Here is a 22,508-nt window from a genome sequence, read left to right as displayed (position 1 = left end):
GCATGCCTGAAACTGTAGATCATCCTGAAGCCTACATATACTATTTTTCCTACATATATGAACATACCTAAGATAGTTTAACTTATAAATTAGTAAGAGAGTAATATCCAATGATAATAAAATTGGGCAATTAAAATATATTGTAATAAAGTTATGTGAACGTGGTCTCTCAAAATACAATACTCACCCCTCGTTTTATTGTGAAATGATGGTACCACCCCCCGCCCCCGCCCCCGCCCCTGCCCCCGCACCGCCAGGAACTGGAACGAATGACGCAGGCATTGTGATTCACTGCCAACCCGCAATCCACGTTCATGCAGCCTCTGGGTCACGTGATCCTCCCACTGCGCACGCGCAGTTTCCCTGGCCCCGCCCCCTGCACGTGTCCTGTGCTTCCTTCCGAAGCTTCGAGAGACTGTGGCCCCAGGCCAGTCACGGCTGAGGACTGGATCCTGAAGCGCTGATGGGACTGAAAAAGCCACAGGAAGTGTGCTGAAGGGCACAAGAGGATAGAGTACGGGTTTTAGACCCTAGCGAGGCTTCTGGTAAGTGGAGGGAAGAATGACTATTAAGATTGGCTCGGGGAAGGGAGGAGGTTCTAGCCTCCAACGGGGCGCAGAGCCGGCGAGGCAGCCCCGACCCCCAGGCAAGGCCTTTGCCCGGGGCCAGGCCGCACTCACACCAGCTCCTCCACCCTTTTTTTGTTGGTGGTGGTGGTTTGTTTTTTTTTTTTGTTTTGTTTTGTTTTTAATTCTGAGGGGTTTGGAGGATTGAACCCGCGGCCTTCGCCCTGAGCTATAGCCGCAGCCCTATTTTATTTTTTGAGACAGGATCTCACTCAATTGCCCCGTTGAGTTCGAGCGTGCGATCCTCCTGCCTCAGCCTCCTAGAGCTGTGGGGATGGCAGCGCGAGCCCCTCCAGCAGACCTTTCCGGTTGCCCAGGGCAGCCGCGCGTGCTGCGAACCTGGGCGCTCGGCTCCGCCCCGCCCCGCGCTCCGGTGGGCGGTGGGGTGGGCGGGGCGCCGCGGACGGGCTGTCCGCTGGGGCCCGGACCGGGTCTGCGGTTCTCCCTCGGCTGGGGGCGGAAGCGGGGGAGCCGCGGAGCTGCGCGCGCTCGGACGATGCCCTCCGGCGCTGGCCGCCCGCTGCCCCGCCGTCTTCGCAGCCCTCGCTGGCAGACGCCGCGGAGCCCAGGTAGGTGCGCGCGCGTGGGTGGCGCCGCGCTAGAGGATGGGGCAGCCGCGTGTCCCGCCGCTGTGGCCGTTGTAAAGGGCTGAGCGGTGGCCTGGAGGATCGGCTGCGCTCTGGTCCGGGTTCCGCGCTTACAGCTGAGTGCGGAAACCTGTGATGCTGAAGTAGTGTTGGTGGAGTCCGGGCACCGCAGGTAGTTTAGTCTGAGCGACTTCCTCAGCCCATCCCAACCTGGGTTTTTAAGGCTGTCTTCTTCCTTCCCGTCTGATAGTTGAGTTTCCTTTGGAACGCTCGATTTTGGAACGCTCGTGCCTGTATGGTTGTATGAGGGGAAATGTTTAATAATGACGTTGTGGAAAGTAGAAAGGTTGAGATTTCTGGTTTAAAAAACTCTAAGTACATTGTGAACACTGCAGTGCATTGTTTATTTTGGGGAGTGACATGATAGACTGCTTCAAAGTATAGTCGTGGCGCTACAGAATTATAATTTGCTATTTGAATTTTTAGATGACCTTGACAGCTGTGTGTGGTGTGTAGAGGGACACAATCGATAGAAACTTTAAAGGAAATGTTGAATTCACATTTAGAAAAGTTACTTTTATTAATTGGTTCTCGAAAAAAAGGTTTTTGGCGTCACTCAGTATATGTAATTGCTGCTTGGAAAGGGCCCACTTTTAACAGTTGTTTAAGGGAAATAGAGGCATGCAATCCATACTGACTTACAGGTTCAGTGCTTTGTTATTGTTCGCTTTCTTAAAAGCCCTTGATTTAAAAAAAAAAAATCAAAATCCGTTTTTATGTTACTGCCCAGATGTTTTAAAACTTTGAACGTGACCTGGTCGTAAAAATGTCAAGTGTCTTAAGAACCTTGAGTAGCCATACATATTTTTATTGTCGAAAATAAAAGAATAGAACTACCAAAAAATAAGAAAGTCACTCTAGAAATATTATGGACCAATAGGAAAGTGAGTATGATAACTTATATTTATACTTTTTGAATTTATATATCGAGGTGTGGGGCATTGAATTCAAACCTTTACATTGAGCCGCATCCCTATCATCTGTTTTGCTATTTTTGAAATGAGGCCTGAGTCACTAAATTGCCCTGACTGGCTTCAGCCTTGATGATCTCCTTGCCTCTGCCCCCCAGGATACTGAGATTGTGAGCGTGTCATCATTCCCACCTAGTTCTTACACTTTTTGAAATATTCCTTTCCTGCTAGTCGTCAGTGATAATTTCAATATCAGTATATGTCTCATTGTATTTTAGTAGTTTAATACATTGAAAGGCTTTTACAATCAGTAAAACATAGTTACTTTGACTGAACTTAAAGAGACCTTGGTGCTTGGGGAGTTGCTTAATGTTAGATCACTTACCTAGCATGGCAAAGGCCCATGGTTTTGATCACCAGCACTGATGAAAAGAAAAGCAACCAATTTTCTATGGTTTTTTGTGGTCCTGGTGATCAAACATATATCTCCTTTACATTAAACTATACTTCTAGCCTTTTTTTGAGACAGGATTTTGGAAAGTTTAGAAGGGTGGCGTCTGTAATTGCCATCCTGTTGCCTCAGGCTCCTCTGGCTGGTGTTTCAGGCAGGCACCACCACCCTGCGTTCAGTGTTTTCTCTCAGTACACCAGCTATTTTACTTGGGCACTTTAAAACTATGAAGTTGTTTCATTGTGCTAAAGGATAACAAACTGTATCTGGATTGCAAAGTATTTAAATTAGGGAAAATACCATTTTCACAATACTCAAAGGTTACTTTTAAAAATTACTATGTTTGGTACACTAGTCTGCTTTTGCTGTGTTCTGTTTTCCCTCGTCATTGCAGAATATCCTTGCTTCTTGAAAGATGATTTAGGACATTTGAAGTGCCCACATACTCTAGTAGGTGTGAGGAAATCTGATTAACTTTCCAATTCCTGAATATATTGTGTAGTTGAGTTTAGTTTTCCTCTAAATCTGTATTGCATCGAAGGTGACAAATAACCTCATTCATATTTTGGTACTCGTCTTTACTCTTAAGGATTGTTTGGTGGTTCAGCAAATATTTCCAGAACACGTTTGTTTTTGATTTTAGTTTTTTTGAAGGGGGAGTTGGGTTGGTTTTTTGTTTTGTTTTTCTTTTGTTTTTTTGAGACAGGGACTATCTATGCAGTTTAGGCTGGCCTTGAGCTCACTTGGCAGCCCAGAGTGGTCTCAAAACTTGCAGCAGTGCTCCTCCTGCTTCACCTTCTCAACTGCTGGGATTACAGGCATATGCCAACACACCCAGTTTGAGAACACTGTTGTTTCATTCAGTGGTTTGATGTGTTTGAAAAGTGCTGTCTCCTCAATCCGGTAGTGGAAGTCTGTAATCCTAGCATTTTGGTAGGTAGGCTAAGACAAGAGTTTAGCAAAATCAAGTTCAGCTTGGACAGTTTATCAAGACTGTCTCAAAATAAAAAGGGTGCTGTAACTGTAGCTTTAATGCAAAGGCCCTGGTTCAAACCTCAGTGCTGACAGGGAAGGTTTTGGTGGTTGATACAAGGCAGTCATGCAAACCTTTTAGAACTTTCAGTAATAACAACCCACTGTGGCACACATGCCTTCAGTTCACCACCAGTGTTTTAGGGTGATTTGGTGTTGCTTTAAAATACTCCCAGTTGTAGGGACAGGGGATTTAGTTCCATGGCATAGCACCTATGTGGCAAGCTTGAATCCTCAGTTTGATTCCCAGTACCCCCCCCCCAAAAAAACCTTTCAGTTTTATAAAGTTCAATAATAGAGTAAGTCAGAAATTAACTTTTCAGAAATAACTATTTTTCAAGGTGAGATAAAGTTGCACAGTAAGCAAAGTTCACAAAATTTTAAACACATCTGAGTAACTCTGATGATTCCTTTAATGAGCAACATTGCTTGTTAAAGGTAGTCTCTATGGTGATAATTCTATATCCTTAGAATATATAATCTACATAATACAAAGCTTTGTAATTACTGCCCTTTGATACTAATAATAGCTGTTCATGAAAGGTTTGTCTTTAACAAGTGTGACTGTGAATATATTGGGCAATTAAATTTTTATTTAATCCTAATTTTCATTGTAGATAGCATTGTTAGTGCCTAGAAGACCCTAGATATAAAAACATTTTAAGGTTTTTCTGAGAAGTTTAGCTTAACTATAACTAAACTTGAAGATTTTAGAGGACAGTAATCTAATAGAGAACAACCACTGATTTGAATGTCTAATTTGTCAGGATACAAATCTAAAACTATATACATACATGTTTTTACATGCCTGTAAAGGGGAAAGTGCTTTCTTCTTGTCAATGAAATAAAAGTTTATATTTCTTACACTTTTATAAGCATAAGCTTGTTAGCACTGGTACATTTCCAAATTGAACAGCAAGTTTGTAAAGTCACTGTGAATGAGAGACTATAAGTAAATAGCTTTTTTATGCTAAATAGGTAGAAACCATTGTTATGCTGCAGTCTAGAGGATTAATACACATGGACTTACATGACTAATTGTGTAGGGCTTTAGGAATTCAGTGGGATACTTTTCCTCACCCATCGTAAGAGTCATGGTCTACACTCCTAAAAGGTAAGAGACAAGCCAGACATGGGTGGCACAGGCCTGTGAACCCGGCACTTGGGAGGCTGAGGTAGGAGGGTCTCTTGTGACTTTGAGGTCGGCTTGAACTGTACAGTAAGACTCTGTCTCAAAAAAAAAAAAAAAAAAAAAAAAAAAAACCTAAATAAAAGACAAATGTAATGCTTTTATTTGATCAAAGATGTTTGGGGAAAACTATGTTTAGGTTGAGTGAAGAATAGATAGCTACATAGAAGCTACATACATAATTAGACAAAGGGTATTGTATAATGCTAATAGACTGAGGGAAAAAAAAACCCCAGCAAGATTGTGTTAAGAATCTTCTTGACCTTTCTGTGTAGCTTTGCTTTCTCCCAAGTATGAAACAGGACCTCCCCAGAATGAGGGTCTACAAAAGTGAGAGTAAAGAGTGATCATTCCAGGTTTCATGACTTGCTCTGCTATTAAGGCATTCTAGTTTCTATGACCCACTTTGGGGAAGAAGAACTGGATTCTGTGACTTGCTTTGAGGAAGAAAGAAAAGTGGGAGACAAAGGCTGAAAAATATCAGAAAGAGTCTGCTTCTAAGGCCTTCCAATCGCCTTAATTTCAAAGTACTTAGCATGCCAAAGTGCCATACTTTGAGATACTGTTTTCGGAGCTCCAATACTTGAAAGGTCTCTAATTATGAATTATAGATTTGGGGGATTTTTGTTGGGGAAAAATTATGTCTTTGGACTTTCTAGAAGGTATGACACTGCTCCCCTTGACCACCAAAACAATCTTAGGAACAATAAAATTAAGAGGTGTTTTTTTAAAGGAACATGTTCTAGTTTCAAAAGCAAAAACTAGATAGTATCAGAACTAGAAGACAAACCTAGGCATTTTACTTGTCAGTTTTTTGCTGCTTCTATTACTCCACATTTACGGCATCTACAAGCCGTTTTTTGAGAGGGCAGCCGCCTTCTGTGGCTGTAAAGTGAGGCCTTGTGAAGAGAATCATTTCAAGCTCATACTCATTTTTAATATAAGATCTAAAGAATACTGAGCAAAAAAGAATTATCTGTGGGAAGAAATATTGGCAAATAGCCCCTCCATGCATAGAGATTAAAATATAACTATAATTTTGTGTCATTAATAAAGCAAATCATAAAGGAAAAAAGCTTTTATAAAAAAATCAAATTCTTTGCATACATAATTACATAGGTTAGGGAAATACAAAAACTCTGAGCTTAGGATAATTTTATACTTCTATATTTCCTTTAATGTATACTTAGTATACTTTATTTTAAACTTTATAGTTTGTATACATGATGAGCAGTGAGTTATATATGAAGTCACATTTGGCCAAAGAATAGGAAACAACCTAACTCAACACCAAAAGAATAGTTTAGAGAAAAAGTTCCTCAAATCAACTTCTAGAAAATCCAATTTTGTGTTTTTCATGTTCATTCCTATCAATTAACCTTAGCATCATTTTGTACCTTGAGTTCTTTGAATATTTAAAATGTGAAAATTAACAATATGTAAAGATCAATTCATTTTACATTCTCCTTTGTTGGTTAACTGTCTTCCAGGGCACTTCCAATCAATTTTGCATAGTATTTTAGTTTTCTTACATGAATTATTGCTTTTCTAAGGTTTTTAGTGCATACAAATAGAAGCCCTCCATTTGTGTTTATTATCTCAAGGATAAACCAGGATTGGAGCTCACAGGTTAATAATACAACTATTTCAAAAAGAATGAAGGGATATTAGATTTTTTTTACTGAGAAATAAGATGACGGGGCTGGGGATTTAGCCCCTTTGATTAAGCATGCATGAATAAATGGCCCTTATATATAGCACTATTATTTTAAATCAGTCATTGCTTTATATGTTGTGTTACTTTAGTTGACTAATATATCAAGAGATTGCCAATTAAGTGAATTAAATTAATACATACTATTGTTTCCCATTTTACATATTGTAAAACCAAGGGACAGAGAGAGTAGGTGACTGGTCCAAAATTGGACAGCCCTAGAGACAGGATTTGGAACCAGGTGGTTTGGCTGTATGAGACGACCACCAAAAATATTACTTCTTATTTGTTGTGGGCTGAACTCAGACGGGTTATTGCCATGGAATCCAGGTCCTCTGATGGATTTATGGAACTCAGACGGGTTATTGCCATGGAATCCAGGTCCTCTGGTGGTCGTCTCATACTTATACAAAAACAATAGAAATAATTTTTTTCTTTTTTCAACAAAATCTCACTAAATTGCACTGATTGGTCTTGAACTTGGGATTCCTTGTTTCATCCTCTTGAGTACTTGGACTACAGATGTACACCACTGCTCTCAGTTCAAATAATTTTCTTGTAAAAATAATCTGAACTACTGATGCTAAAAATTATTTGCTGGTTACAGAGTTGCTGAGTCTGATAACTGTTTTGGTTTGGTCACTATATTGTGATAATCTAAAAGTAAAAATTTTAGATTAATAAAAAAGCAGCAGTAGAATATTCAAGAAAATTGATTTGTGTTCGTTTCCATGCCAATAATGTTATTGACTAGTATTGTAGTCAGGGGTTGCAAAGAGAACAGTTACCTACAGGACACATAATTTACAGCATTATTTACAATGGTTACCCCAGGAGTCAAATACAAAGAGTGCAGAAAATCTGTCCACAACACTAAAGACAAAAAATCCATCAGAGGACCTGGATTCCATGGCAATAACCCGTCTGAGTTCAGCCCACAACAATGACTCATGCAAGTTTATTTCACAGATCTGCTCTGGAAAGGCTCACAGGTCAGTGGTGGAAGCTAGAAAGTCTATGCTCACAGGATATAGGATGTCAGTAGGTTGAGGGTTCTGCAGTGGAGCCAGGAAGCAACACCCAAAATAAGGACCGAGGCTCCCTTGGAAAGTACCACAGCCATAGTTAGGTACAGTGAGGTCCCGAGTTGCTCCAACAGTGAGAACATCCAAGTACATAAGAAGAAGCCAGCATGACAAACTTCTCCTGGAGGTTAAACAAAACACATCTTTCCCTCTGAAGCCAGGAAGCGATGCTCAAGGACCAAAACTTCCCCAAAGTGAATCACAGCCATTCTCAGCAACAAGTCTCAAGCTCCTCTGATGATAACAGCTAAGTTCATATCCAGAAAGTCAGAGTGACAAGCTTCTCCAGAAGAACCAACGGCTCCAAACAGCAGCAACACTGAGGAGAACCCACAACGCTGTCCCTCCTCTCCAGGTCTCTTTTTTATGCTGGCAGCAGTGCTCAGGTGGGCCATCTATACTCATCACCATGCAGATTCAGTTCAGCTGGTGTTTTAAGTTGACCACCAGTTACTAATCCACACTAGTTACTTTTTTTCTGAAGATTCCATAATGTTCACATTTGTCAGTTTTATTTGAAGTCAAGTCTGTGACTAGTCTGCTTGGTGTGATACCCCTACCAGCTTTATTTCAGTATTTTAGATATTGTATTTTAAGCTGCTTCTGAAGAACTTTTGAGAAGTCTGTTAACTAAAGTTGAGTAGAATCACAAAACAAATGTTAGTAGACAAATTATATTAAAATTCATTCCTAATGAGAACTTCAGAAAGAATGCACATCATTAACTTGTTGCTAATATGAAAGGTTAACTGCTAGTTACCTTCTCAAATTTAAATTTAAAAATTTTAAACATTCTGCCTCAAAAGGATGTGTAATTCACTAAATTCAGGAATTATAATAGTGTATTAGCGGTTTTCTTGGCATTGACTATTTTAAAACTATTTACTTTTTTAAAAAAAAACCTTTACCTTGCTGATCTTAACAACAAACTTACTAATTTTTAGGAACAAAAAACCATAAAAAATAATTATTAGCGATTGTATTTCCCACGCCAAGATGTTTAGCAAATGAAACTTTAATTTTTTAAAGTAAATCAGCTAAGATTTTATGTGTGTGTGTGTTGTAATCTTTAATGCATTTTTCTCAAATCTGTTTTATTTCAAGGATAAAAAGGGAAAAAAATTTAAAAAAACCTAAAACAATTTCAAAACACATCATTCAGGGCACAGCTAAGATTGAGAGCAGTGTCTTGAATGGCCTGAATGACTCCTGAAGAATCTTGAGGAATACTGTACTTTGGTTTTTAAACAGAAAACAAGTCAATGAGAGAATAAAAGTTCACGCAGTGTTGGTCAGACCTACTTAGAAATTTATCATCTTTATTTTTTATATTAATCATTAATTTTACATAAATTGCATAGATTTTTAAATATTACCAGTTTTCAAAGATTACTTTGGTATTGGAAAAAGTAACGAATATGTTTTCTACACTGATTAAGGTTCTTATGTTACTATTATTTCTCTTCTGAGTTTTATTACTTCCCTTGAAAACTGTGCCATTATCTTTAATCATCTGATTATTACTTTGCATTTCCCTAATGTCCTTTAAAAAAAATCTTATAACCATAATAGATTAGTGACTAATCTTGACTTTTTTTTGTTTTGTTTTTGAAGCAGGGATCAAACTCAGGACTTTGTGCTTGCCAGGCAGGTGCTTATGCCATTGAGCTAAATCTCCGACCAGATTAGTGACTAATCTTAACCCTTTGCTTTTACAGTAATTCCCAACTCCTTTTTGAATATAATTTCTATCTGCTGAGTAGAATGTGTACTCTGTTTGTGGCAAAAATGATCTGAGTTTTTTGTTTTTGGTTTTTTTGTTACCTTTTTGAGACAGAATTTTGCTATGCAGTTTGGGTTAGCTTGAATTCACTTTGTAGCCTATTGGCTAGTCTTGAGCTCACAAGAATCCTTCTGCCTCAGCCTCCCAAGTGCTGGAATTAACAGGCTTACATCACCATGCCTGACCTTTTTTTTTCAATCTGTTCATCTTTCATAGCTTGGTAACTTAATAAAATTTACATTTTTTATATCCTCAACACACATCTAAGTTCTATGGCCTTTGCAGGGTAACTATCTATTTACATCTACATAGAGAAAGCAAGAGTTTTAACTTTTTAAAGTGGTGGCTTTCTGTATTTTCATTTGGCTTTCACTGTTCTTAATAGAGTACATTAAAACTTAAAATAATGCTGGTGTGTTAGAAATATAGTTTATCCAGATACTTGTCTTTGCTGTGGAGTTATCCTTTGCTGGTTTTCTCCATGATAAAGTGCTTCTATTTCATTAGTGCCAGACAGAACTTATCCATTAAAGAAGGTTGAAAGATTATAAGTGGAAAGATAGGTTTGATGAAGAGTTTAGATGTTCTCTCTCTCACCTTTCTCTGAAGCCAGAATGGAACTTGATCTATTTTTACTACAGCTACTAGGCTCTGAACGGAAAGAATCCAGGGAGTTCTAACCCTTGGAGGCCCCTTAACTTCAATTATTCCCCTGATGAAAAGCAAGTGGGCTGGAGTACTCTTCGCGTTGCCTAGGCTCTTGGGATAGTCATTTAAGCATGTAAATTACTTTTTAACTTGACTCTCATTTAACTGTGTGTAATTAGGTAAAAAATTTTCTTTGAACCTGGAGAGTCTGCCCTGGCTTTTTAGAAAAATACGGCCATACAATATAGGTCATTAAAGAAGATTAGAACTCTGAATCACAAAAAAATCATGAAATTAAGGGTGAACCATAGATTTTTGCTTCACTACTCTGTTGTTTTAGTATAAATACTTTATTATACATGTATCACTGTGTATGTGTATGCCAAGAACGGGCAACCTGTGTTTTTAGTATCATTAAATGGTATTCAAGAAAAAAATTGTTTAGCTTTACAGTTCTTTCCTCTTCCCATGTCTTTCCTTTCTGCAGAGTGCCTGCGACAATGTGGTTGCTTGATAAATAATTGTTCAATAAACTTAATGCTGTCTTAGTTGTTTTTCTCATTACTGAAACAAAATACTAAACACCCAAAGTTAAATGGAGGAGATGCTTATTTCAGCACACTGTAGAGATTTTAGTTTCTAGTCAGCTGGCTCCAAGGCACAGAAGAGAGACATCACAGAGGAGAAACAATTCATACCATGGTAAGCGGGAAGGCAGCAAACAGAAGCACCAGCAAGCCTTCTTTCTTTCTGTCCCTTTCTATCCCATCTATGTTAAAAACCTGTTGACTGGTGCTACCTGTACCCAGGGTAGAGCTTCCATTACCTACACCTTTAATCCACACTCACACACCCTAATCTAACCACCTTCTAAACTCCCCACCTATGAGTGCCTGAAGCTTTGGGGGAACATCTGAATACAAGCCATAACATTCCAACTCAATCCCCAGAAGACTCATACATATCTCTATGAAAAATGCATTTAGCTTATCTGAGGGTTGGCGAAGTTCTAACTGTTTTAACATGGCTGAAAAGCCCAAGTTCAAAGTTTCCTCTGAAATTTAAGACACACTCTTAGCTATGAGCCCATTTACAGGTGAAAAAGTTACACATTTCTAACATACCAATGGCACAGGATTCCCATTTCCGAAAGTTACTCATTTCTAACATACCAATGGCACAGGATTCCCATTCCACAAGGTACAAATGGGATAGAAAAGACTGGGACCAAAGCAAGTACAGAGTCCTGCAGGGCAGACATTAATCCTACATCTGGTTTAATCTGTGGTGAGATGTAAAGCTGTAAAGGGCTTAGGTAGCTCTACCCCTGTGGCTCTTCAGGTGGTTGTATCTTCCATTGCTTCTGTCTAGCCACCTCTGCTCTCTCCTTATAGTTTTCCTCAGATGATCCACATTCCTGGCTTCTCCAAACTTCTGGGATCTCCACTGAAACTTTAGCTTCTTACAGCTTTATATACTTCCCTTTCGGGCACACTGCCTGGCCTCTCTGGCATTCTTCTGAAATCTGGGTGGGAGCCTTCCTGAACCCACAACTGTTGCATTTTTCATACACTGAAACCAGTACCACGTGAAAGATGATAGCAGGCTTCTTTCTCTTGGCTGTAGAAGTTGAGGGCCTGGATTACTGAGCACTATGAACCAATCCTGAGAAACAGATTTCCTAGGCTGCTGCCATTCTGCCATGCTTTTTTCTCAAAGCAAAGTTTTACCTTTATAATTTTGGGGCTCCAAATTGTGGAGTCTTGCTTGTTCTTGTTATGCACTCAGGCCATCTTTTCTGTTGTCCTGTTCCAGAGTACTTGCTTTTTAATCCCAGTCTGTTTAGCAACCAAATTTTCCTCTCCTGCATCTTTGCAGTCTGGAACTTTTCTGAGTTTCCTTTCTGGCCAAACTCAAAACTTTTTAAACCATTCTTCTGTACTGTTTTTTCTTCATTCTTTACATAGGTTTAACTAAAAACCTCTAACAGTAGCTATGCCAATTCCTCAACATTAGACTGCCTTGAAATTCGTCTACCAGATAAATCTTTAATCACCTTTAATCTCATTTTCAAGCAGATTCTCGACAAGAGCAGAATGCAGGCAAATTTTCTGCCAAAGCATAACACACGTGGCCTGGAGTCCAGCAGCCAATGCAGTCCTTAATCCTAACTGAAACCCCCTGAGCCTCATATTTAGAGCAGCATTTCTATCAGCTTTGTGGTTTTCTGAGCTTTGGCCAGAATCTCCCATCACGTTCAGCTTTCAGCATTCCAGAGTTGCTTCTCCAGCAAGCATCTCTAAACCTTCCCAAATTGTTTCCACAGGCCAATTCCAAAGACTCCTGAAGCACATAGCTGGATAACATCACAATAACAACCCTACTTCTTTAGTACCAAAAACTATGTGTCAGTGCTTACTAGAAAAACAGATTTTGTGTAAGATTCACAAATATATAAAGATTTTTAAGATATTCTTATTCTTAAGAATTTTAAGATATTCACAAATATATAAAGTTCTTAAGATATTCTTTAAGATTATCTTACAGTGGCTGCCTGCAGAATGAAATGTGGAATAGTACAAAAGGGCTGTCTCCTTGCTGGAGGATCTGTTTGAATGAAGGCTTGGAACTCACTGTAGTGTTGCCCGTGAGTCCATATCAGAAGGCCAAAGGATCTGCAATGGAAGAATGAAGAGTGCTAGAAGCCAGGAGATGATGGGCAAGCTGAAAGTGAAGACTGTAGCTCTCTTGAAGAAATAGAAGTCAGCCTTCATTTCTCTTTTATTCCATTCAGGTGAAAAATCTACCCAAGATGGATCTTCTGTCTTCAGTAAATCACTTCAACCCACACCTATGTGATGCAATGTAGTTGGGTGTTTCTTACTCAGACACAATCAGTTAACTATCACAAATGCCTATTCCTTCCTCTCTGCCTGTTCCCAACCCATTAAGAAGGGGAAAGGAAAAAAAAAGCAAAACCATGTTTTCTTTTTCTTTTGGGTTTTTTTTTTCCTGTGTAGGAGCATTAAGTCTGAAAGTGCAGTTCTAAATTAAAAACGTTTGTTTTTCTTAGTGATGACACTGGCTGAAATAAATTACTGGTTATAAATAAAGAAAAGAAAATTATCTTAGACCATTGAAGCTCGAACTTCAATCACAATCACCTGGAGAACTTTTCTGACACATACTTCTAGGCCTACCCCACAGATTCCACAGTCCTGCCATAAGAGGAGAATAGCCAACAACTTCCAGGTAGTGCAGCTGGTGTCGGACTAGGCACCACAAGTTTCATAACTTGCACTTTAGTTAACATCAACCAGAAGTCAGATGATTTTATTAATGAGTTGCTTGGGTCCCAAGACTTTACATAGCCAAGTAGCCTACACTTAGAAAGTGTTGTACATACCTAGGTAAAGAACTTGCGCAATAGTATTTTTTTTAACACTATGTCTTTCTATACTCCAGAAATGTCTGTTAAGATATTTGCTTTCAACCTCAAATTTTTTTAAAAAATAGATTCAACTCACAAATAGTTAAACTTGAATGGTTTCAATTCTTCACCCTACACCTGCCAGTGATAACTTCATTTCTGTACTACTGTGCATCTTTTCATCTTGAGCTCACTTAATTTTTTTAATATAATTTTACATCCCAACATATGTTGCTTATCTTACATTGATAATTGTGTTTTGTTTTTCTGTACCCATATAAAATTGACATTTGGATTTTTTTTTTTTTTTTTTTTTTTGTGGTCACAGGCAAACAGTTTTTGTAGACTTGACTCCTTGGTTTCTCTGTAGGAACATTTGAATTGCCATTACCTAACTGATCCTTAGCAGCTCCTGAAACAGGTTTGGAAAAGGTGAAATGCTTTTTCCCAAACGTTTATAAGCCATTTTTCTTTGTTAAAGAAAGTAGTTTTTTAAATGAAAAAAACTTGAAACATACTAATCAGTACTATATTAGATAGTTTCCCATTGCTGGGACAAAATACTTGATACCTGTAATTTAAAGGAGGAGAGGTTTATTTCAGCTCACAGACTTCCGGCTATGATCAACTGGCTCTAGGGTAGAAAAATCATGGCAGAAGATCATGGTGTGGGCCGACCTGTGTACCTTATGGTATCTAGAAAGTAGAGCCCAAGAGAAAGGGGCCAGGAACCCAAGGACATGCTCCCATGACTCACCCAGACATACTCAGAAATATGTTTTAGTAAATTTTTGTGTCTCAAGTTAATCAAGTAGATAATCAATATTAACCATCATACACTGAGAGGCTAAAGCAGGAGGATCACAAGCTTGAGGCCGATCTAGGCAATTTTGCAACTTTTTGAGACTGTTTCAAAAATGTTTTAGCAAAGGCTGGGAAGGTAAAGTCACTGGGTTCAGTCTCCAGTACTCCCCCCTTCCAAAAGAAAAGATTAACCATGACAATTACAGAACTCTTTTTTTTCTTTTGTCTTTTTGAGACAAGGTCTCACTGTTGGCAACAGGCTGGCTTTGAGCTCACTTTATAATCCAGGCTGGTTTCAAACTCTCAAGGATCCTCCTGCCTCAGCCTTTCTTTTTTTTTTTGTTTGTTTGTTTTAAAATTTTTTTAAAATTTTATTTAAAAGGAAAAAGAGAAAAAACAAAACAAAACAAAGCGGTGTAAGGGTACAAGTAATACAGAACTACCAAAAAAAAAAAAAAAAAAAAAAAACCAGTAAGAAATCACCAGTTAATAGATTACATATTATCATTTTAGAGATAGTTGCTCAAGTCACAGTATCAAAGCATACAAAGTGGACATTCAAACTGTGAGACTGCAAACAGTTGTGTTCAATGATCCAACCAAAAACAATATGGTCAGCTATTTAACACCCCTAAACACACTTGCTGTTGTATCCTTTAGAGCACTTTTTGCCTCAGCCTTTCAAGTACTAGGATTACAGGCATGTGCCACCACACCAGGGTAGAATTCTTCCTACATACATATCTCTCTGTGGATTTAAATCACCAGTAGGCAGGAAAAAAATATTGACAGTTTTAAGGCTTGGTTTTTTTAAACGGATTTCTCCATTTTTTAAAATGGATTTGTGAACAGGCTTACCAAACTAGTACCTTGTTAAAACCAGTAGATGGTGTTGCTCTTTTTTTCTTTTTCCAGGAATTTGATCTGCAACTTTCTTGTTAGTATAGAAATTCCGGAACAGCTCCATGCAAGTGTGATTGTGTCAGCATCCTTCCTTGAGCAACTGTCATGATCAAATTAAAAGACTGTTGATAACTTTTTCATCCTAACATTTTTTTCTTATGTATGTCAGTTGTGTTAATAATTTACATCTTCACTTCAGATTCTTACTAATATACTAAATTAAAAACTATCCATTTATGTAGGTTACTGTAATTGTAGTTACTAGTTCTTCTTTTTTGCAGTTTTGTAACTTTTTTGACAGTCATTGGCTCATTCTTACCTATATTGACGGCAGATTTTCTTTGTAAACGTTAGGTGTATAAATTACTCAAAGCTTGTTTGGTGAATCTTCGTTCTCACTATGTTTTCTGAATAACCATACATGTGTACAAAACGGAACTTCCCTTCATTCCTTTGGCCCAGACAGCTTTGTGGGCATGATATCAATGTGTGTATCTGGAGTACTTAATTCCTTTCATAATAAATATCTCGATTGCTAAGTGCCTGAGTGGTAGGTACATTTGTGAAGGCCACTCCACAATGTAATTCTGGAAGTTATAGTGTGTTTTGGGGTTAACACATTGTTGGTGGCAGGAGAGCCACTTTCTTTGTGGCAACTACCATTCTCCCAGGCACAAATTGAAAAGGAAGAATGTGAAGGGTTGGGAGAAAGGGTATGCCATCCATATCTGAATGTATCACCCATATAATTTATACAACTATTTATAGCTTTATGTGAATGCCAGTGAGGTAAGTTCAACTACTATCCAATTGCTCATAATTTCTACTTCATAAATTATTTGCTATTTTGCTTTTGTATGCCAACCTTTCCTGTTACTCTGGCATTATATGGCTATATTTGCCCTGATTATTCCTTTATATTCTCTGCTTGAGTACTTCCTTGAGTTTCTTGGGCAGTGAGTGATACTTCATTAAAGCATTTGAGTATAGGTAGAATAATATAATTAGATAATTTTTTGTTTAAAATACATGAGTGATACTTTCTAAAATTGATCTAGAATGTCTACTTTGATACCTTCTGGTTTTCTGGATGCCTAATTTGGAGAAAAGAAAAAAAATCTAGAATTTGGAATAACTCATTTTGCTGAATACTTCACTAATAAATAAAGTGCTCAAAAATGTGTACCATTTCAAATACATGAGTTAATATCCAGTACATTTTGCCATGCAGACAGTACTAGTTTAAAATTATCTAGCTTAATAAGAACATTAAACTGATTATAATAGGTCATTAGGATTTGTACTAATTACAGTTCTTATTGTTTCCATGGTACATAAATTGAATGTTAATATGCCTCTAGAAGGAAATTTAAGAAACAGGTTGGGATACTGCGTTGGTTTAAAAATCCAAACTTCTAGGCATCAAGCCCAGACTTGAAAGCCAATTTAGCAGCTGAGTAACCTTAGGCAAGTTTGTTAACATTTGTTTTCTCATTTGAAAATCAGAATACAATCAGTTTGTGAAATAACGTGAGATTCTGTATATAAACTATATCCACTGATGGAGAACCTTTTAGAGTTTTCAGAAATAACAAACAGCCCACTGTGGCATACATGCCATAGGTTTGCCACCACTGCTACCACAGTGCATAGCATGTGTTACAGTGATTGTTAATTAACAATTTAGTGTAAAAGTAGCAGTGTTAGTATTTATTGCTATGTATAAATGTAAACACTACTGCAAGGGTGTCTGCTATGTCACAGTATTATTTTTCCAACTAAAGTCTGTATAGGATCTGACACTGGAACTCCAGGTACCAGATAAGAATGTACTAAAGGGAAAAGAAAGAAAAGCATACTGAGAAAAGAAGGGTGTAAGACAAAAGGAACAGAGACATGGAAACAGAGACATGGAAAAAACAGATTCCTTTTCCTTTTCTGCCTCAAAGTAGAGGCAGAAATCAGGAGTTAATAAAAGCATAAAAAAGACAAAAAAGATTACTTTGAAGACACTTCTGACCATAATTTTCTACATATTTCTGTCTTTTTACAGGTATTCCTTTATTATTTTTCATGTGTGGACTGAGTCCTGATCATAACTGTACGGTATTAGGTGCCATTGAAGAGTGGTAAGTATTTCAAATAATGACTTTGCTTCTATTTATGGTACTAGTTTTTTAACATCAGGAAAATACTTCTACTATACAATTGATTACTAAATAATTTAGTAGTTAAAAAGACATGTAAATATTTTATCATACATTGGAATACTTTCAAAGAATACATTTATCTTGGTGCTAAATACTGGGTATTATCTTAGTCTTTTCATATTGCTATACAAAATACCCTAATTTATTTCTCATACTTATCGAGGCTGCAAAATTCAAGATCAAATAGAAGCAGATTCTGTGTGTGATCAGACCCTGCATCTCACAGATTATATATTTTCACTGCATCCTCACATGGCAGAGGCTCCTGTGGGCCTCTTTAGTAAGACACTAATCCCATTTATGAGAGTTCTGCTCTCAAGATCTAATTCCCTGGTAAATTCCTTACCTTATAATATCATCATATTGATAGTTACATTTTGAAATACGAATTTGAAAGGATACAAACATTGAAATCCTAGTAAGTACTTAAATTTTTAAGGAACTATACTTTGTGCTGGAAATTGAAAAGCGGGGAAAGAAGAATCAATGGGAAGCAGTGTACTACACAAAATTGACCCAAATTTGGCCTAAATTTTGAACTTTTTAGTAATTTTCAAAATAAGAAACCAATATGGCATTCAGAGTTAGAAATTGCCCTTGAAACAGTACATATAAATTTTGATTTTCGTAGTAGGTTGGTTGATTGCTTGGTTGGTTTTTAGGTAGTGTCTCAGTAGTAGTTCAGGCTGGCCTGGAACTCAGTGTATACTCCAGGGTGACCTTGAATTCACCGTGACCCTGCTGCCTTAACCTCCCAAGTGTTGGAGTTATAGTCATGCGCAACTACCCCTGGCTCATTTTGGAGACAGAGTCTTGCTGTGTAGTTAAGCTTGAATTCACTGTGTCTCCCAAGGCAGGCCTTATACTAGAAGCAGTCCTTCTGCCTCTAGCCTCCTGTGTGTTGTAATTACACAGGTATGCACCTGTACCCCTAAGAAAGTAAATTATTTTGTTGTACCCAAAATTGATTTATTTATCAAAATAAAATACTTTTAAACATATAAAATTGCAAAATAATTTTTTTCAATAAAAATATCTATATGGGATTATATCAGTGTGTAATGACATGAAAAAACAATGTTTAATCACTTTTAGTCCATTTTAAAATCACCTTATTGAATGATACATCATGAAATCAATAGTTGTACAGCTAGGAAATTTACCAGTAGAGCTCTCTTCTACTGGTGTGTATATTTTAATCTGTTTCATGCATGTATTCCTTCCATTTTGGTGATTGACTAGAATAGCAGTTTGTATCATGAATGTGTGATAGCTTCTTATGATTATTAGTTAAGGAAATGTGAATCCAACCACTTTGTCCTACCAATTCAAGATGCCAAATTTATTGAAGATTATGAAAATTATTTCATACTCTGATTGAAATCTTGCTTGGTTTGTAGCTTTCATCTGACTTGTAGTCTGCATAAATACATAGTCTTCTCTGTTATTTTTCTTGTGAACTAAATGAGGCTGAATATTCACTAAATGATTGCCAATAAATTTCTAGATTGTTATCTCATAACTAATCCACTCTAAATCCTGGTTTGCAAGATGAGAATGACCAAACAGCTTGTGTCCCAGTTTTCCCTTTTCCAGTTCTTTCCAACTGCTTAGGGTTAGCACCAGGAGGAGTCTTGTTTACTGTGGTCAGTTTTTAAATACTAGCTTGCAGTCTCAGGTTCTCAGGGACCTTGGCAGATGTGCGCCACTCCCACTCAGCCTCTTAGCCCTGCCTGGCTTCCCCAGTGACTTATATTGAGAATTGCAACACAATGATGTTGTGTGTATTTTGTAGTCAGTTTTTTGTTTTTACAATTCTTAGTCAAAAGTGGTATTGCCATATTCAGTCACCTGCACAGTAATTGGATTAGTTTTAAACATTTGATTGATTCTAAAAATGAAATTCACTCTAAGAGAATGGAAATTGGACCCACTGTTGACATATAAAAATGTGCCCTGGTCCTGGAGGAAATAAATTTTCTCGGCCATTTGCAAGTTAAAGGAAAATTTTTAATTATGAAGCTATCAAGCTATTAATGCATCAAGTTACACACAATCTGCAGTTTGTTGAATATGCTTGTATGTGGAACCATAGGGGAAAAAATGTGAATAAATGGAGCATGGAAGTACTAGAAAAAAGGGGTAGGTATAAGAAGAGCAAAATATTTCACAGTTTGTGGTAAAACTTTAAGCGTCACTGAAGCACAGATGATTATAAGAGTAAGGCTTACAGCAGATATGCACCTAGTGATTGGCAGTTATGACAAGAAACTTATGTCTGCTGACTTCTTATATGGAATCCTCTCCTACAATATCATAGATTAGTGATGGTGAACCAGAGCTTTCAGTGCTAACAACAGCTGGCTGTAGCACGCATGCTATAGGTTCACCACCACTGTCACAGATCTTTGCAAAGTTTTTTCCAATATAATTTTATTGAGGTAGTTTGGAGGGGAAATGAAAAATTGAGTTAAGTAATGAGAACAAATTTTAATTAAACCTTAATTCCTTCTCACTGAGTGGGCCTGAGAATTTAGACTTTCTTCACATTTTAACTGGTCTCTATGACCACTTCTAGACTTTGCTTGCCTTGGGGGAAACTTGCTTTTATATTTTCCTTAATAGAGTTGTCAGATCTGAGAAAATCTTTGTTTAGTAGCACTCCATTTGCTGCATTTACCCCAGTGTAACCCAGAGTTCATGGTAGTAGTTGTACTATAACTTTCTAACAGTTTAAAGATAAAGTGCATTCTAATACATGAGGCTTTCTTTAGATATGTCATTTCTCAGGAAATAGTTGATATAAATACTAATTTTTAAGTATAATACAGTTCTCATTTGTCTAAATATTTTAAATGTAAGCATAATAAGTATCAACAGAGTGAGGATATTCTCTTGGGAGTTTTCTTGAATTTTTTAAAAGCTGTTCCTTGTTTCCTGGTAGTGAGTCATGTTAACTACTGAAATTACAGCGTGGTCCTTATATGTATTTGTCCCTGAATCACAATACTGTAATGCCTTCCAGAAAATAGAATTCAGTGTAATGCTCATTCTCTCCAAAAGGATTTGCTCATCTCCACATGCCACTATTTGTAAAAGATTCTGAAATTTGGCAGTGGCAAAATAAACAAGATGAATGGAAAAGAAATCAAATAATAATGAGGGAACTCCCTGGGGTCTTCTTTTTAATAAGAGCACTAATTCCATTCATAAAGGTACTGTATGTCAAAACCTAATCACCTCCCTAAGGGTCTGATAATTCCTAATGGCCATTTTAAGTAAAATTAAAACCAGAAAACTACTCTGTGTCTTTTCCTCTTGTGTTTCCAATTTTCTGGTAATTTAAAACAGAATAGAGATGACCTATAAACATTTTTTACTTCTACTTTGTGTGATGAGACTGCAATTGAAGTTGGAGAAAAAAATGCTGATTGTTAATCTACATTTAGACATTCTAGATGTTCTTATATTTTACCAAGTTTTACCACATCTATAGCTAACCTTGTTAAAGGATTTGAGAGAATGAAGGGTAGACCTCAGAGGTCACTACAGTGAATTTGAACTTTTAAGTGTTTATACAGTGTTGATGTGTAAACCATTAAATAACATGCACGTTTATATAACAGGATCATAATGACTTTATTTATATTGAATCTGAAATCAGTAAGGAAAAATGATTTGATGTTCAACCAGATGTTTCTGACTGGGCCAACAAGATTAACAGCATTTTTTAAAGTCAGATAAGAGTAGTAGTTTTAACAGATGAATTTTGCTGATAACAGTTTAGAGGCATCATCTGACCCTTAAAAAAGCTTAATTTCAAACTTTGAGTCCATGAAAAAAAAACGAGTGTATTATTTTAACTTCTTCTTAACCCGTGTCACTAGTTCAACAGACATATACTGATAATCAGTTTGTGCAAGATTATATATTAATCTGAAGCATTATTTCTTGTACTTTTGAAGGCTGAGAAGCCTTAAGATCAAACTGCTGGCAGATTGACTATCTGGCAAGGGACTCCTTCCTAATCCATAGACAGCTGCCTTTCTGCTCTGTCCTGACAAGATGGAAAGAATGAGGGAACTCCCTGGGGTCTTCTTTTTAATAAGAGCACTAATTCCATTCATAAAGGTACTGTATGTCAAAACCTAATCACCTCCCTAAGGGCCCTACCTCCAAATAACTCCTTATTTTTCTCAACCAGTTTTTAATTCTCACATTTAGGCCTTTGATCTGTTTTGAGTTAATATTACACATAGAGTAAGGATCCAAAATCTTTTTTGTTTCTAAATCATTCTTTTTACATGAGTATCTGACACTATTTGTTGCAAAGACTGTCCTCCCAGTAAGTGGTCTTGACACCCTTATGAAACATTTTACATTTATGTGAGAGTTTATTTTTGGTGTCTTTATTCTAATGCATTGATCTAGTGTTTGTATGCATACCAGACTCCAAAGAACGTGAGTATGGAAGTGAATGAATAAATGATATGTATATCTCAGTCATATAGAATCAAAGTATTATAAGCAAAAGATGACAGAATAAAGAATCAGATTTATACAACTTAACAGTTTAGGAATTACTGAATATGTATTTTTTAAAGAAATGAGATGTGATTTAAAATATGGAAAGTAAGAAAAATGTTTAAAGAGCCAAATAGAGTTCTTACAAAAGAATAAAGTAGTAATCAAAATTAAAAACTCAGTAAACTAGCAGAGCTTAGGTACAGCTGGAGTCAGTGGACTTGATATTAGATAGGAATTGATTTATGGTGTAATGAAAGGTGAGTAGCCTCGATAGGATACACAGGACAGAAAGATGATTGCTTGCTGTTGCTGCCGTACTGCCGTCTGCCTGCCATGAGCTGTTACTCCTCTGCCATGCAACCCAGATTTGGAGCCAACAACTATGAACTGAAACCTCTACAAACTATTAGCTACAGTAAACCTTGCCTCCATTAATTTTGAGTGTCAGGTATTTTGTGTCAGCCTCAAGAGAATATAATTAAGACAGCATAACTGAGAGATAGCTATAAAAACCATGATTATGAAGTCATAGAAGACTGACTGCATTG

The 22,508-nt window shown here is 37.3% G+C and overlaps 1 protein-coding gene and 1 pseudogene across 2 annotated transcripts in view; one reads left to right on the top strand and one right to left on the bottom strand.

Moving 5' to 3' along the window:
- The first annotated feature begins 411 nt into the window (after positions 1-411).
- Positions 412-22,508, top strand: part of Tex15 (testis expressed 15, meiosis and synapsis associated) — an 82,111-nt gene continuing 60,014 nt past the window's right edge. The window contains exons 1-2 of one of the 2 annotated variants that reach the window (XM_063239678.1): positions 412-545; positions 17,277-17,352. The gene's annotated coding sequence lies outside the window, so the exon portion shown is untranslated. Of the gene's footprint in view, positions 546-1,030; positions 1,196-17,276; positions 17,353-22,508 lie in introns of those variants that run through there. The other variant, XM_063239679.1, reaches the window with a different exon arrangement.
- Positions 18,776-19,087, bottom strand: LOC100719622 (anaphase-promoting complex subunit 10-like; annotated as a pseudogene).

Source organism: Cavia porcellus, unplaced genomic scaffold (assembly GCF_034190915.1).
Source record: "Cavia porcellus strain 051 isolate PalLab524CR breed Dunkin Hartley unplaced genomic scaffold, mCavPor4.1 scaffold_29, whole genome shotgun sequence".
Lineage (NCBI taxonomy): Eukaryota > Metazoa > Chordata > Mammalia > Rodentia > Caviidae > Cavia > Cavia porcellus.
The sequence above is the reverse complement of the archived record's forward strand: the minus strand, read 5'-3'. Positions and strand labels throughout refer to the sequence as shown.